General features: G+C 50.6%; 2 pseudogenes across 1 annotated transcript; one reads left to right on the forward strand and one right to left on the reverse strand.

The window, feature by feature from the left end:
- The first annotated feature begins 2,210 nt into the window (after positions 1–2,210).
- On the forward strand, positions 2,211–4,523 carry LOC114202247 (delayed-rectifier potassium channel regulatory subunit KCNS3-like; annotated as a pseudogene). The gene is made up of 3 exons (XR_015769412.1): positions 2,211–2,410; positions 2,745–2,776; positions 3,036–4,523. The product of XR_015769412.1 is annotated as a delayed-rectifier potassium channel regulatory subunit KCNS3-like (transcript).
- Positions 4,524–8,881: 4,358 nt separating this feature from the next.
- LOC114202254 (protein ARMCX6 pseudogene) lies at positions 8,882–9,996 on the reverse strand (annotated as a pseudogene).
- Positions 9,997–10,856: the final 860 nt, after the last annotated feature.

The raw sequence follows: 10,856 nt of genomic DNA on the forward strand, positions 1-10,856 counted from the left end.
AATTAAAAATTAAAAAAAAAACTACTTAGGATTATAGCCTTACACAAAGAGAAGCAAGCTACTGCCTGTACCTTGCTCAAGAAACTTAGAGTTCTCAAAGCTAATTTTTAAAACTCATAGCCATCGAATATTAGCCATCAGAAAGGATGAATATTTACCATTTGTATCAATGTGGATACTGGAGGGGCTTATGCTGAGTGAAATAAGCCAATCAGAGAAAGACAACTATCGTATGGTTTCACTCATCTGTAGAATATAAGAAACAGCACAGAGGATCATAGGGAAAGGGAGGGAAAACTGAGTGGGAAGTCATGAAAGAGGGAGAAAAACCATGAGAGACTTTTAACTATAGAAAACAAACTGAGGGTTTCTGGAGGGGAGGTGGGTGGGGTAGTTGGGTGATGGGCATTAAGAAGGGCACGTGAGGGGCGCCTGGGTGGCTCAGTCATTAAGCGTCTGCATTGGCTCAGGTCATGATCCCACGATCCTGGGATCGAGCCCTGCATCAGGCTTCCTGTTCAGCAGAAAGTCTGCTTCTCCCTCTCCCACTCCCCCTGCTTGGGTTCCCTCTCTCGCTGTCGCTCTCTCTGTCAAATAAATAAATAAAATCTTTAAAAAAAAAAGAAGGGTACATGATGTGATGAACACTGGGTGTTATGTGCAATTGATAAATTGTTGAACACCACATCTGGGACTAATGATGTACTACATGTTGGCTAATTGAATTTAAATTAAAAAAAAAAGAAAAAAAACCTCATAGCCATCAATTTAGAGTTTTGCTAAATTCCAAAAGCTCTCATTACATATCAGGAAGCAGGCCTGGAAGACTGACTATAGATCTTTGCTAGATGCTATAGGTAGTGAGAACTTGGGACCTAAAGGAAGTATCCATTGGAGAGGAATTTTGTGGAGGGAGAGAGAAGAAGGAATCACAACCAGCCCCGTCTCCTGGCTCAAATCAATCCCTATATCGAAACCCTAGAGGGGGTGGGGATTAGAAATGACCAGATCTGATATCAGAAAATCTCAAAGCATTAGGGTGAGTTTCTCACTTCCCCAGGCACAAGCTTCAAAAAGTGTGGGGTCTGGCATGGGGCAGCCCAAGTGGGAGGTTAGAAAAGGCTGAGAGAGAAGGTTGGTGGGAACATACCCCCCCATCACTTCCTTTACCTCCACCCCCCCCCGGCCCCCCATCCTGTTTAGAAAGTCACCAAATCCATCTACTACCCAGTTTAAAAGTCTGGAGAGTGAAAAATATAGAACTCTAGATACATATTTACACATTGACAATTAGTCCTTGTGAGATGCTCACAATATTTATTCAAAGGGAGATACATGACATGGTTATTTGAAGTACTTTTTTTTAAGATTTTATTTATTTATCTGACAGAGAGACAGCGAGAGAGGGAACACAAGCAGGGGGAGTGGGAGAAGGAAAAGCAGGCTTCCCGCTGAGCAGGCAGGGCTCCATCCCAGGACCCTGGGATCATGACCTGAGCTGAAGGCAGATGCTTAACAACTGAGCCACCCTGGCGCCCCTTATTTGAAGTACTTATTTGTGGTCATAACTTGAGCCATCAAAGTACCTTCAAAATCACCCAATATCCATACATCCAAGAACAAAGAACAATAGAATACTAACGGCTAAACTTAATGGAGACCTTGCCAGGGTTAAAAAAAACATGATCGAATAAACCAGAAGAACCAGTTTGAGCTACTCCACTGCTAGGGGAGAGGGAGCAAGAGAATATAAAAGTAAAATGAAAAAAAAAAGAAAGAAAGGGTCTATAGGGACAGTTGGGGGTGGGGAAAGCATTTGTGGAACAATAGGACTTAATTCTTGTCATTTTCCTTTTCCCTCCTCTTTAGGAGTGACTATGGTGAAGCACTTGATCATTCCCCCCACCTTTTTTTTATTGCTGTTCCAAAAGCAGCAGAAACCACAGATACGCCTAGTGTGTTGACATATGCCTAGGTACAGTGGAATCGAAGTAGAATAGCATTGCAAGGGAAGGTATAAAGACCGTGCCTATTCATAAGCGAACAAACCCAGACAAATACATGGGAATAAAACCACAAAAGAAATGGGGAAGATCATTAAAAAGCAAGCTTCACTAAATGAAAGAAGGATTTAGATAAGGGTGCCTAGATGGGAAAATTATAAAGATGCCAATGCTTGCCAATTAACCCATAAACTCAGGGCAATTACAATGAAAACATTACATATTGGATTCTGCAAGGACAGGCGGACAGACAGACCCCGGGCGGGCCACCTGGCTCTGACGCCGCCACCTTGGCGGGCGCGGGGCTGCGTGGCGAGGCCTGATCCCTGCAGAGCGGGCAGGTGGGCAGACGGCATCGTAGAGCTCAGCGAGCCTGAGTCGCCCGGACTCTTGCAGTTCCTGGCAGAGTGCGTGCCACAAAGCATACGCAGTCAACAGGAGAAGCTTAGGGTTCTACAGATGTTCTACAGATGACAAAGGAGCCCGTCGGTGGAGGATCTTATCTCACCCAAATCTGGGAGAGCGATTTCCCAGCAACTGCTCTGGGTGATACAACAAAAGAACAGGATTCTTCTCTTTTTGGCCACGAAATGCCTACGTGCACCACACATTCCATGAGGGAAGAAGGGCGGAGCTTCTTGGATGATGATGGACATTCCACTGGACAGAATGAGGGCAGAGAGTGTGATATCTACACCACAAGGGTGCAGTGTGAACTTCCTCATCTCCCTTCCCGTCCAGCTCCCTGCCTCCTCTATCCACCGCGGTGTTTGGTGAGTTTTTTCCGTTGCCCTGGACAAGAGGAGGAACTTGTCAATTTTAACGTGGGGCGGGGGGGGGGGGGGGAGCTTTAAGCAGTGCGTTGACCAAAGCACCCTTGTGCAGTTTCCTCACACCAGACTCAGAAAGCTGCTCACCTGCCACTCAAAAGAGGCCATTCTGGAGCCGGGCAATTACCACAATGAGGCCAATAAAGAGTGTACTATTTTGATCGGAACTTATTCAGATGTGTTTTGCATTTTTATTACACAGGAAATCTGCAGTGTCATTGGAGGAACTGTGCGTGTTTTTGTTCTGCCAGGAGATGGAGTACCAGGGCATTGAAGAGCTCTTCATCAGTTTCGGCTGCAGTAAGTGTTACCAGGAACGCAAGGAAGAAAACCACGGAGGAGGACTGGGACCAGGAGAGCAATGGCGCGAATACCAGTTCCTCCTCTGAAGAGTCTTCTCTGAGAAGGAGCTGGAGAAGTTTGACAAGGGGTGATTTGGTCAGTTCCTGAAGAAGATCTGGATTCGAATGGAAAACCCAGCCTACTGCCTGCCTGTCCGCCAAGCTCATTGCCATCTCCTCCGTGAGCATGATGCTGGCCTCCGTTGTGGCCGTGTGTGTCCAGAGTATATCAGAGTTCCAGAAGGAAGATGGAGAAGTGGATGACGCCATGCTGGAAGGTTTGGAGACTGCGTGCAGCACCTGGTTCGCCTGCGACTTTGCCAGCCTGTTGGGTGCTGCTCCCTGTCAAAAGAAATTCTGGAAGAATGCTCTGAACATAAATTGACCTTGCCTTCATTATTCCCTTCTATGCCACTTTGGCTGTAGACACCAAGGAGGAAGAGAGTGAAGACATTGAGAACACGGGCAAGGTGGTTGAGATCCTCAGGCTTATGAGGATTTTCCAAATTCTCAGGCTTGCCTGGCACTATGTAGGACTTTGGTCTCTAGGTGCCACACTGAGACACAGCTACCATGAGGTTGGGCTGCTCCTTCTCTTTCTGTTTGTGGGCATTTCCATCTTTTCTGTGCTTATCTACTCTGTGGAGAAAGACGACCACATGCCCAGCCTCACCAGCATCCCTATCTGCTAGTGGTGGGCCACCATCAGCTCGACTACTGTGGACTATGGGGACACCCACTCGGTCACCTTGGTCGGGAAGCTAATTACCAGCACATGCATCATCTGCAGCATCTTGGTGACTGGATGGGTGTCTCCACATTATCTCCAACAAGTTTTCCAGAAGCAGAAAGACACTGATGTGGACCAGCGCAGTGAGGACCCACCAGGGAAGTGTCATGAGCTATCTTGCTTTAACATTAGAGATATTTGTGCACACCGGATGCATGTCTTCACCACAGTCTATCTTCTGTGGGAACTGGGATGAGCAATCCCAATTCCACAGATGCTTCAAGCATTGAAGACGATGAGAATGTTTATAACGCAGCATCCCGGGACAATTACACTGCAAAATGAACAGGGACATTTGTGCCTGTATCTTGTGTCCCTTCCTGATGTTAGGTTAACACAGTTTTAATAAACCTCAATGGGTTCATTAAAATCACTTAATTCTCAGGGTGTACCTTTCAGCCATAGTTGGACGTTCATTGCTCCAAAATGATAAAATCTTCTTTATTTTCCTCATTAAAGTGAATTAAATGTTTGTTTTGAAATTTATTTTTTACAAGAGAGAGTTGAGCTAAGATTTTGGAAAAAAAGTAAATGGTATTGGGTGGGATTTATTACTATGGCTTACGTATCAGTCTGTGTTTGTCATTTTCTCACATTAAGCTAACTGTAAATTACTGATAAGTAGAATCAAAAGCTCAGTGACTGGGCACCTGGGTGGCTCAGTCGTTAAGCGTCTGCCTTCAGCTCAGGTCGTGATCCCAGGGTCCTGGGATCGAGCCCCACATTGGGCTCCCTGCTCTGTGGGAGGCCTGCTTCTCCCTCTCCCACTCCTCCTGCTTGTGTTTCTGCTCTCGCTGTCTCTCTCTCTCTCTGTCAAATAAATAAATAAAATCTTAAAAAAAAAAAAAAAGCTCAGTGACTGAAGACTACATGCATGTTGGATCCACTAAATGAGAAAATGCATGTAAATCTGTGTTCCTGTTCTAGACATGGAAACTGGGAGCCTAATTATGGGGAAAAATTGGGTTCTGTAGTAAATGGCATTAGTATTAACTAATTATACCTTTAGAGAAAATTAAGATACAAAGTCTACCTCAAAGCAAAGGTACACGAACACACACACATTACACATACACACCACTAGTAGGTTAAAAAAGGAGCTAATTCTAAAAAGAAAACTGTATTTCTATTAGAAGGAAATATAGGCAAAAGTATTCTAGTAAACGTGGGATGTGAAGACTGTCCTAAATAAATGAAAACACAAAAGTTCAATAGAAAACATTGACAAAAACAGAAAACTTAAATTCCAGATTGATTGAAAGTACCACACCAAAAAAAAAAAAAAAAAAATCAAGGAAAGGGCTGAGGGAAACGATCGCAACACATGAGTTCAACATGTGCCAACAGCCATATTTCAAGTGCAGCTAATAACAACGATGAGCCAAGGAGAGCAACTCTATACATAGAAAATGAACTTGCTCTACTCTCACACAAATCAACTTACTTTGGTGAGGGAAGAAACCAGTCCCCACTTTCCCATGTTGTTAAAGTAAGTCAGGGGACAGCGTTCCTAAGTTTCCTCTGGGCCAGAATATGTCCTGAGAAGGAACCTGGGGCAGAGGCCTGCTCACAAGCACCAACACCCACCTCCCTGCTAACACACACACCCCTTGCCATAGGGCCCCCCAGTGAGCTGAGGGTCCCCGAGTCAGTTAGAGCTTCCTGGGAGAAAGGTGTGTCCCGGGGAGACTTGACACCAGGGAGCCACAGAGGGGATGCTCCGCAGGGTGCATGAGGTTCCCAGATGTGCCACACTGCAGCAGGAGAACAGAGTGATAAGTGGTGCTGGGTTACCCTGTTCCCCGCTGGGGGGAAGAAGTGAAGTTGGGTCACCCTTCCCACCTTGCACAAAGGTAAACTCCAAGGAGATCTGTGAGACAACCCTTTCAGGGGAAGAGTGTGAAGGAATTAGGAAACCATGCAGGAGACTCTCTCTGTAATCAGGGCATGAGGGAGGGCAGCCTAAGCCACACATAGAAACAAGAGTCTCTAAGGGAGAAGGAGCCTGCCCTCAGGGGGAACTGGAGGCCCTGAGCAAAGAGAGGAGGCAAGTGACAGAGTGTGAGGTGACGCCTGCGGCATGTGTAGCAGACAAGGAATTGGCCAACCCTCTGCGGGACTGTGCTGGACTGTGGTGACGCGCCCATCTGCATCTTAGAACAACTGGGGGTGGGGGGGCCCCTAAGGGAGCCTGGGGCCAGCCCTGGCCACAGTTGTCAAACTCGAAGCGGAATGGCGCTGTGGCAGCTGAGAGATTGACCTGGTGAGGGCCGTGCCTGTCCGTGGGTGGCACTTCAAAGTGAGGGGTTGGTGGTGGAAACGGCTTTGAGACCGGCGCATGGGGTCCCGGTGAGGAGGCAGAGTCTGAGACTGGCTGTATGGGCCTGGAAGCCAGGTGTGTGCAACTTCATGGGGGCGGGGAGCGGGGAGGGCAAATCCCAAGACCCCCAGGAGAGGTAGCAAGCTGGGGAGGGCACCGGGAGTTGGTGTGCAGCCGGTACCTACAGGTACCCAAAGTGGACGTCCTCAGGAGATGCGTAAGAAGCAAGACCAAGCCTTTTGTGGAGCTGGAAGGCAGTCCACGGGGACGGGCCCCCCAGATTTACCCAAGAGGCAGGCTAGGCTGGGGTGGGCCCCCTCAAGGCGGGGCACTTCCCCATGGAGTGTGACAAGCTGCAGCTTTGATGCCCTTGTCGAACATTTACCACGGGGAAGCCCAGAAAGAATCTGTTCACTGTACCAGGCAGGTGGGCACGTTCAGTGTTGGTGGCCCCACGCCGTTCCATTCTGGATTAGGTGTGTGTGTGGGAGCGATGCACCACAGTCTTCCTGGGGCTGACAGCCTCTGAATGTCTCCATTGGGCCCTGACTGGCAGGCATGCTCCCGAACCCCCTCCGCCGCCCCTAGGGCTCCTGCCTGGCACAGCAAGCAACCAAGGCATAAAGGGCAGACCAGGGGCCTGAGCTACATGACACGGGGGGAGTGTTTGGGGGAGGGCAGTGCCAGCAGAGGCACCGGAAGCTCTTGCCTTGGGCCAGGGTCCCACCCTGGAGACCCTTGGACGCCAATGGGCTTCCCTGTGACAGACAGTTGCTCAGGAGATGAGCAGACAGTCTCCACGGTCCTCCCTGTGTTAGAAGTCAGCTGTGGCCCCAAAGGGCCAAAGGCCTGCCTTGGAGAGGGGGGACAACTGCCTGTGGCAGCACTCGAATGGGGATTTGGCAGAGTGCAGAAGGGTGGGGAGGTGCCTGTTAATTTGGGACCCCGAGCCAGGAGGAAGGAGATCTTCTGACTTTGTGCTGTGCTTCAGGAGGCTGAGCGTGAAGGGGTGTCGCTGAAGACAGCATTGGCCAAACAGGCTCCCCTGGGACAAGTGGGTGTGGGAGCTGTCTGCAGGGCACCCCTACTTGGGAAACATTGCCCAGTCCCCGTGAGGCTGGCTTGGGAGAAAGTGTTGGTCACATTAGCAACTTAGGAAACATGACAGGGCCCTGCAGCCAGCAGAGGAAGCCCCCGGGGGTGGGGGGGCGGGGGTGCTGTGTGTCTGTGTGTGTGTGTGTGTGTGTGTGTGTGTGTGTGTGAGCCCTGCTGGGGGTGTGTTGTCACAGTAACCACAAGTCACATGCTGGCCATCCAAGGTGCCAGTGCCTGGGGAGAGGCGGTGTCCCCGTTGCAGGTTGGAAGATTCCCCAGAGATGGTCCTGGGACCCGGCCAGCTCCCGTACCTGCTAGTCAGCCCGAAGGGTGAGGGGTCGGGTACAAGCTGAAGAGTTGTAATCCACCTGCCACCCAAAGCCCGGGAGGAGGGAGGAACAAATACGACTATGGTGTGTGTGGAGGAGAGCATGCAGAAGGCAGAGTGCTGATGCCCAGGGCACCGTGGCCCAGAGCAGCATCCCAGGGAGACCAGGAGAGGGAACCAGGCACAGAGGCAGCCCTGCCCAAGGGAAGCTTCTTGTGGCCTGTGTTGTGGGCCAGGGCTTAGGGGAAGAGGACCATCGCTTGACACGTCACAACCACTCAGGGAAGCTGGCTTTGGTGATGCAGGGGCCAAGGGCTGCTGGGAGGGCTCTGGCAGCGCTCAGCGGGGAGGCTGCCTGAGTCCCCCAGGTCCACGGAGTGGTTCCGTGCACAGGGCTGGGTTCCTCCTTTCCTCCCAGGGGGGCCGGGAGCTTGGATGGGGGTGACGGAGACGTCTCTCCCGATGGACCGGCCATAGCCCTGCCAGGCACCCCAGCGTCTGCCCTACCACCCTGACCGGGAGTTCACGGAGGGCTCCACGGGCCCCTTCTCGGAGGTCACCGAAGGGACCGGGGAGAGGGCCAAAAGGAGGTTCCTCCGAAGGAAGTGGGGGCCAACCTTTCTCCCTCTGCCAGGAATTGGGGTTTGGGGTCCCAAGGAAGGGAGTGGGCCCAGAAGTGGGTTTAACAGCCGCTTCACAGGAGAGAGAGAGAGAGAAGGACACCAAGGGGCCACACAGCGAGCGGCAGCCATTGTTGCTAGACTTGGGCACTGAATGCCCGGCGATGGGTTGCCAGGTGGTCCCCGGGGATGTGTAGGCAGACCCCAAGGATACTGCCCTTCCTGCCCAGGCTAGCAGTCCAGGAGAAACCCCTTCCTCGAGGGATTTCCCTGCTCCAGGTGCCAGGCACTGTGCCGCCGGCTTCCCGGGTGCTGTGTCCTGCAGTCCTGATGCCACCAGCCCCACCTCTGCTCCCTGGCTTCCGCCCCTGGCCCCCAGCCCCTTCTCTAGGCTGATCCTGAGCACTCCCGCCCACCTCCACCCCCGCCTCCTGTGAGCGCCCATAAGCGCGCCCCTGTCAGGGAGCATAGGCCCCAGGGAGTCAGCGTTGGTCGCCTACTTCCGTCTTCCTCTGCATGCAGACTGTAAACTCAGGGACAAGTTCCACGTCTCGTTTTCGCCAATCAAAGCGCACAACTTTATTGATGATACATACAAACGTAGGCCTGGGTGGATGAGGTTAAGTCAGTACAGCACAGACAAGGGGCGTGTCCTTCGTGGACGCACAGGTTCTCCATCCATCAGCTCGCATAGAAGAAGGAGTAAATGGGAAAGAATTCGACCTAAGCGGCAACAGATGCGTTTCCAGCACGAGCCCCGACACGTGTCTGGTCTCCACAAAGCGGCCCAGCTTGGACAGGGAGACCGCCACGGGCAAGGCCTCCCTCGCCATGCTCTTAGAGGATGTTCCGTAGCCACGGCTGGCGGCTGAAAGGATCCCTTTGCCGCAGGAGGAAGGCCGCAAGGGAGTAACCGACAGCGCACACGGCCTGCAGACTGCAAAACCAAGAAGTTACTCCGAGCTCTGGGGGGACCCCTGCCTGGCCCAGAAGAGTGTGGTCCTCCACGTAGCAAGTGTAACTTGCACCCCGTGATGCGGTGACTGGCTAAGGCTGGATCTCCAACAGCACCCACTGCAGACTCTTTGAATGAGAACACGAGGGTGTGTTCACCAGCAGGCTTTTGGGTGGATTCCGTCCCGTTCCGTTCCGCTCCGCTCGAGGCGGCCATCTAAGAGGCCAGGGTGTCGGGGAGAGCCTGTGTGTTTCCGTTCCTGATCAAGAGGGACACGAATGAGAGCAGCGTTTGGGCACCCAGCGATTCCCCTGCCAAGACCGGCTTTTCAGACAAACCCATCGACAGTTTCAAAACCTGAACCTTGGCACATCCACTTCCCTCGGATATCAAAGGGAACTTCAAGTCTGAAACGGACTCGGCAAGCATGTGATTAATAACTGTCATGCTTATTAACAAATTGAATCCGGCCCGCTGCAGAAATGAGTTGCAGCAATGTGACACAGTCTCCCGACACACTCCACTGATGGACATCTTAATCTGGCCCTGGTTTTCAACCCTTGCATTTAAGTTATCCAGAGCACAGAAAGCCTTCTCCTTAATAGCGGGGTCGGGAGTGGGGATCGTGCTTCCAACAACGCAGAGGCTGGTCGAATGACGATTGATACCATGGCTAAATGAAAAACCAGCATCCTTGGGCTGAGCAAACCCCATTTTTCCCTGAATGAAAGGACACTTAGAGAGGTCAAGTACACACCTGAAAGTTGTAATACCTTAAGCATCACAAAAAAATGTGATTTTATTTGGGGAAAGGGTGATTTTCTTTTATTATTAGGACAGTGTCCTCTTTGGGAGTCCCTGTGTTCTTACTGCTCATGGTTCATTCAGCCTCATACTATGGACTTTGCTTTTCTTAGATCTTTGTGTGTGTGTGTGTGTGTGTTCTTTTTTAGATCTTTGACTAAAGTTCAGAACCCTTAACTGTCCTCACCTTGTCTGAAGCTTAATGTGGTTGCAACCTCCTCTGATTAGTGGGTAAACACTGTAGTAAATTCTACCCCTGACCTCCAGTCCTGTTTTCACTAAAGCACCTATTTGAGTACATTCTACACTTACGCAGGTCACAGAAGGTTCACCCTCTTCTAAAAGCTACCTAATTGTGGTGATTGCTGGACATTCTTTTCCTGGACACAAATTGCACTAACTGCCATCCAACCTGGGACTAGGGGCAATGCAAATACATAGATATTTTATCTGAGTTTCATCGGATGGACATGTCAACACTCAGGACACAAGGATATCAATATCTTTCTTTCTTCACTGAGGGTCTTAATTTTCAAATGTTTCTTCTCTGGCTTTTACCTCTTTTAAACTCATTCCCCTATTTCCTCAGTGGTACAACATTTGACTTTTCCGGCATCAAAGTAAAAAGGAAGGAGACCAAAGTTTGGGAGAGGAAGAATCTAAGTTGCCTCTGGACCCTGTATTCTGACGCTGACATCTCTATCCCCACCCCTTATCTCCAGGATATCATACTGTTTGGAGCAATTTCCTTCCTTCCTTGCCTAAATTTA

This window comes from Eumetopias jubatus, unplaced genomic scaffold (assembly GCF_037043125.1).
Source record: "Eumetopias jubatus isolate StellerSeaLion01/CBP00866 unplaced genomic scaffold, mEumJub1_p1.0 scaffold_11, whole genome shotgun sequence".
Taxonomy (NCBI): domain Eukaryota; kingdom Metazoa; phylum Chordata; class Mammalia; order Carnivora; family Otariidae; genus Eumetopias; species Eumetopias jubatus.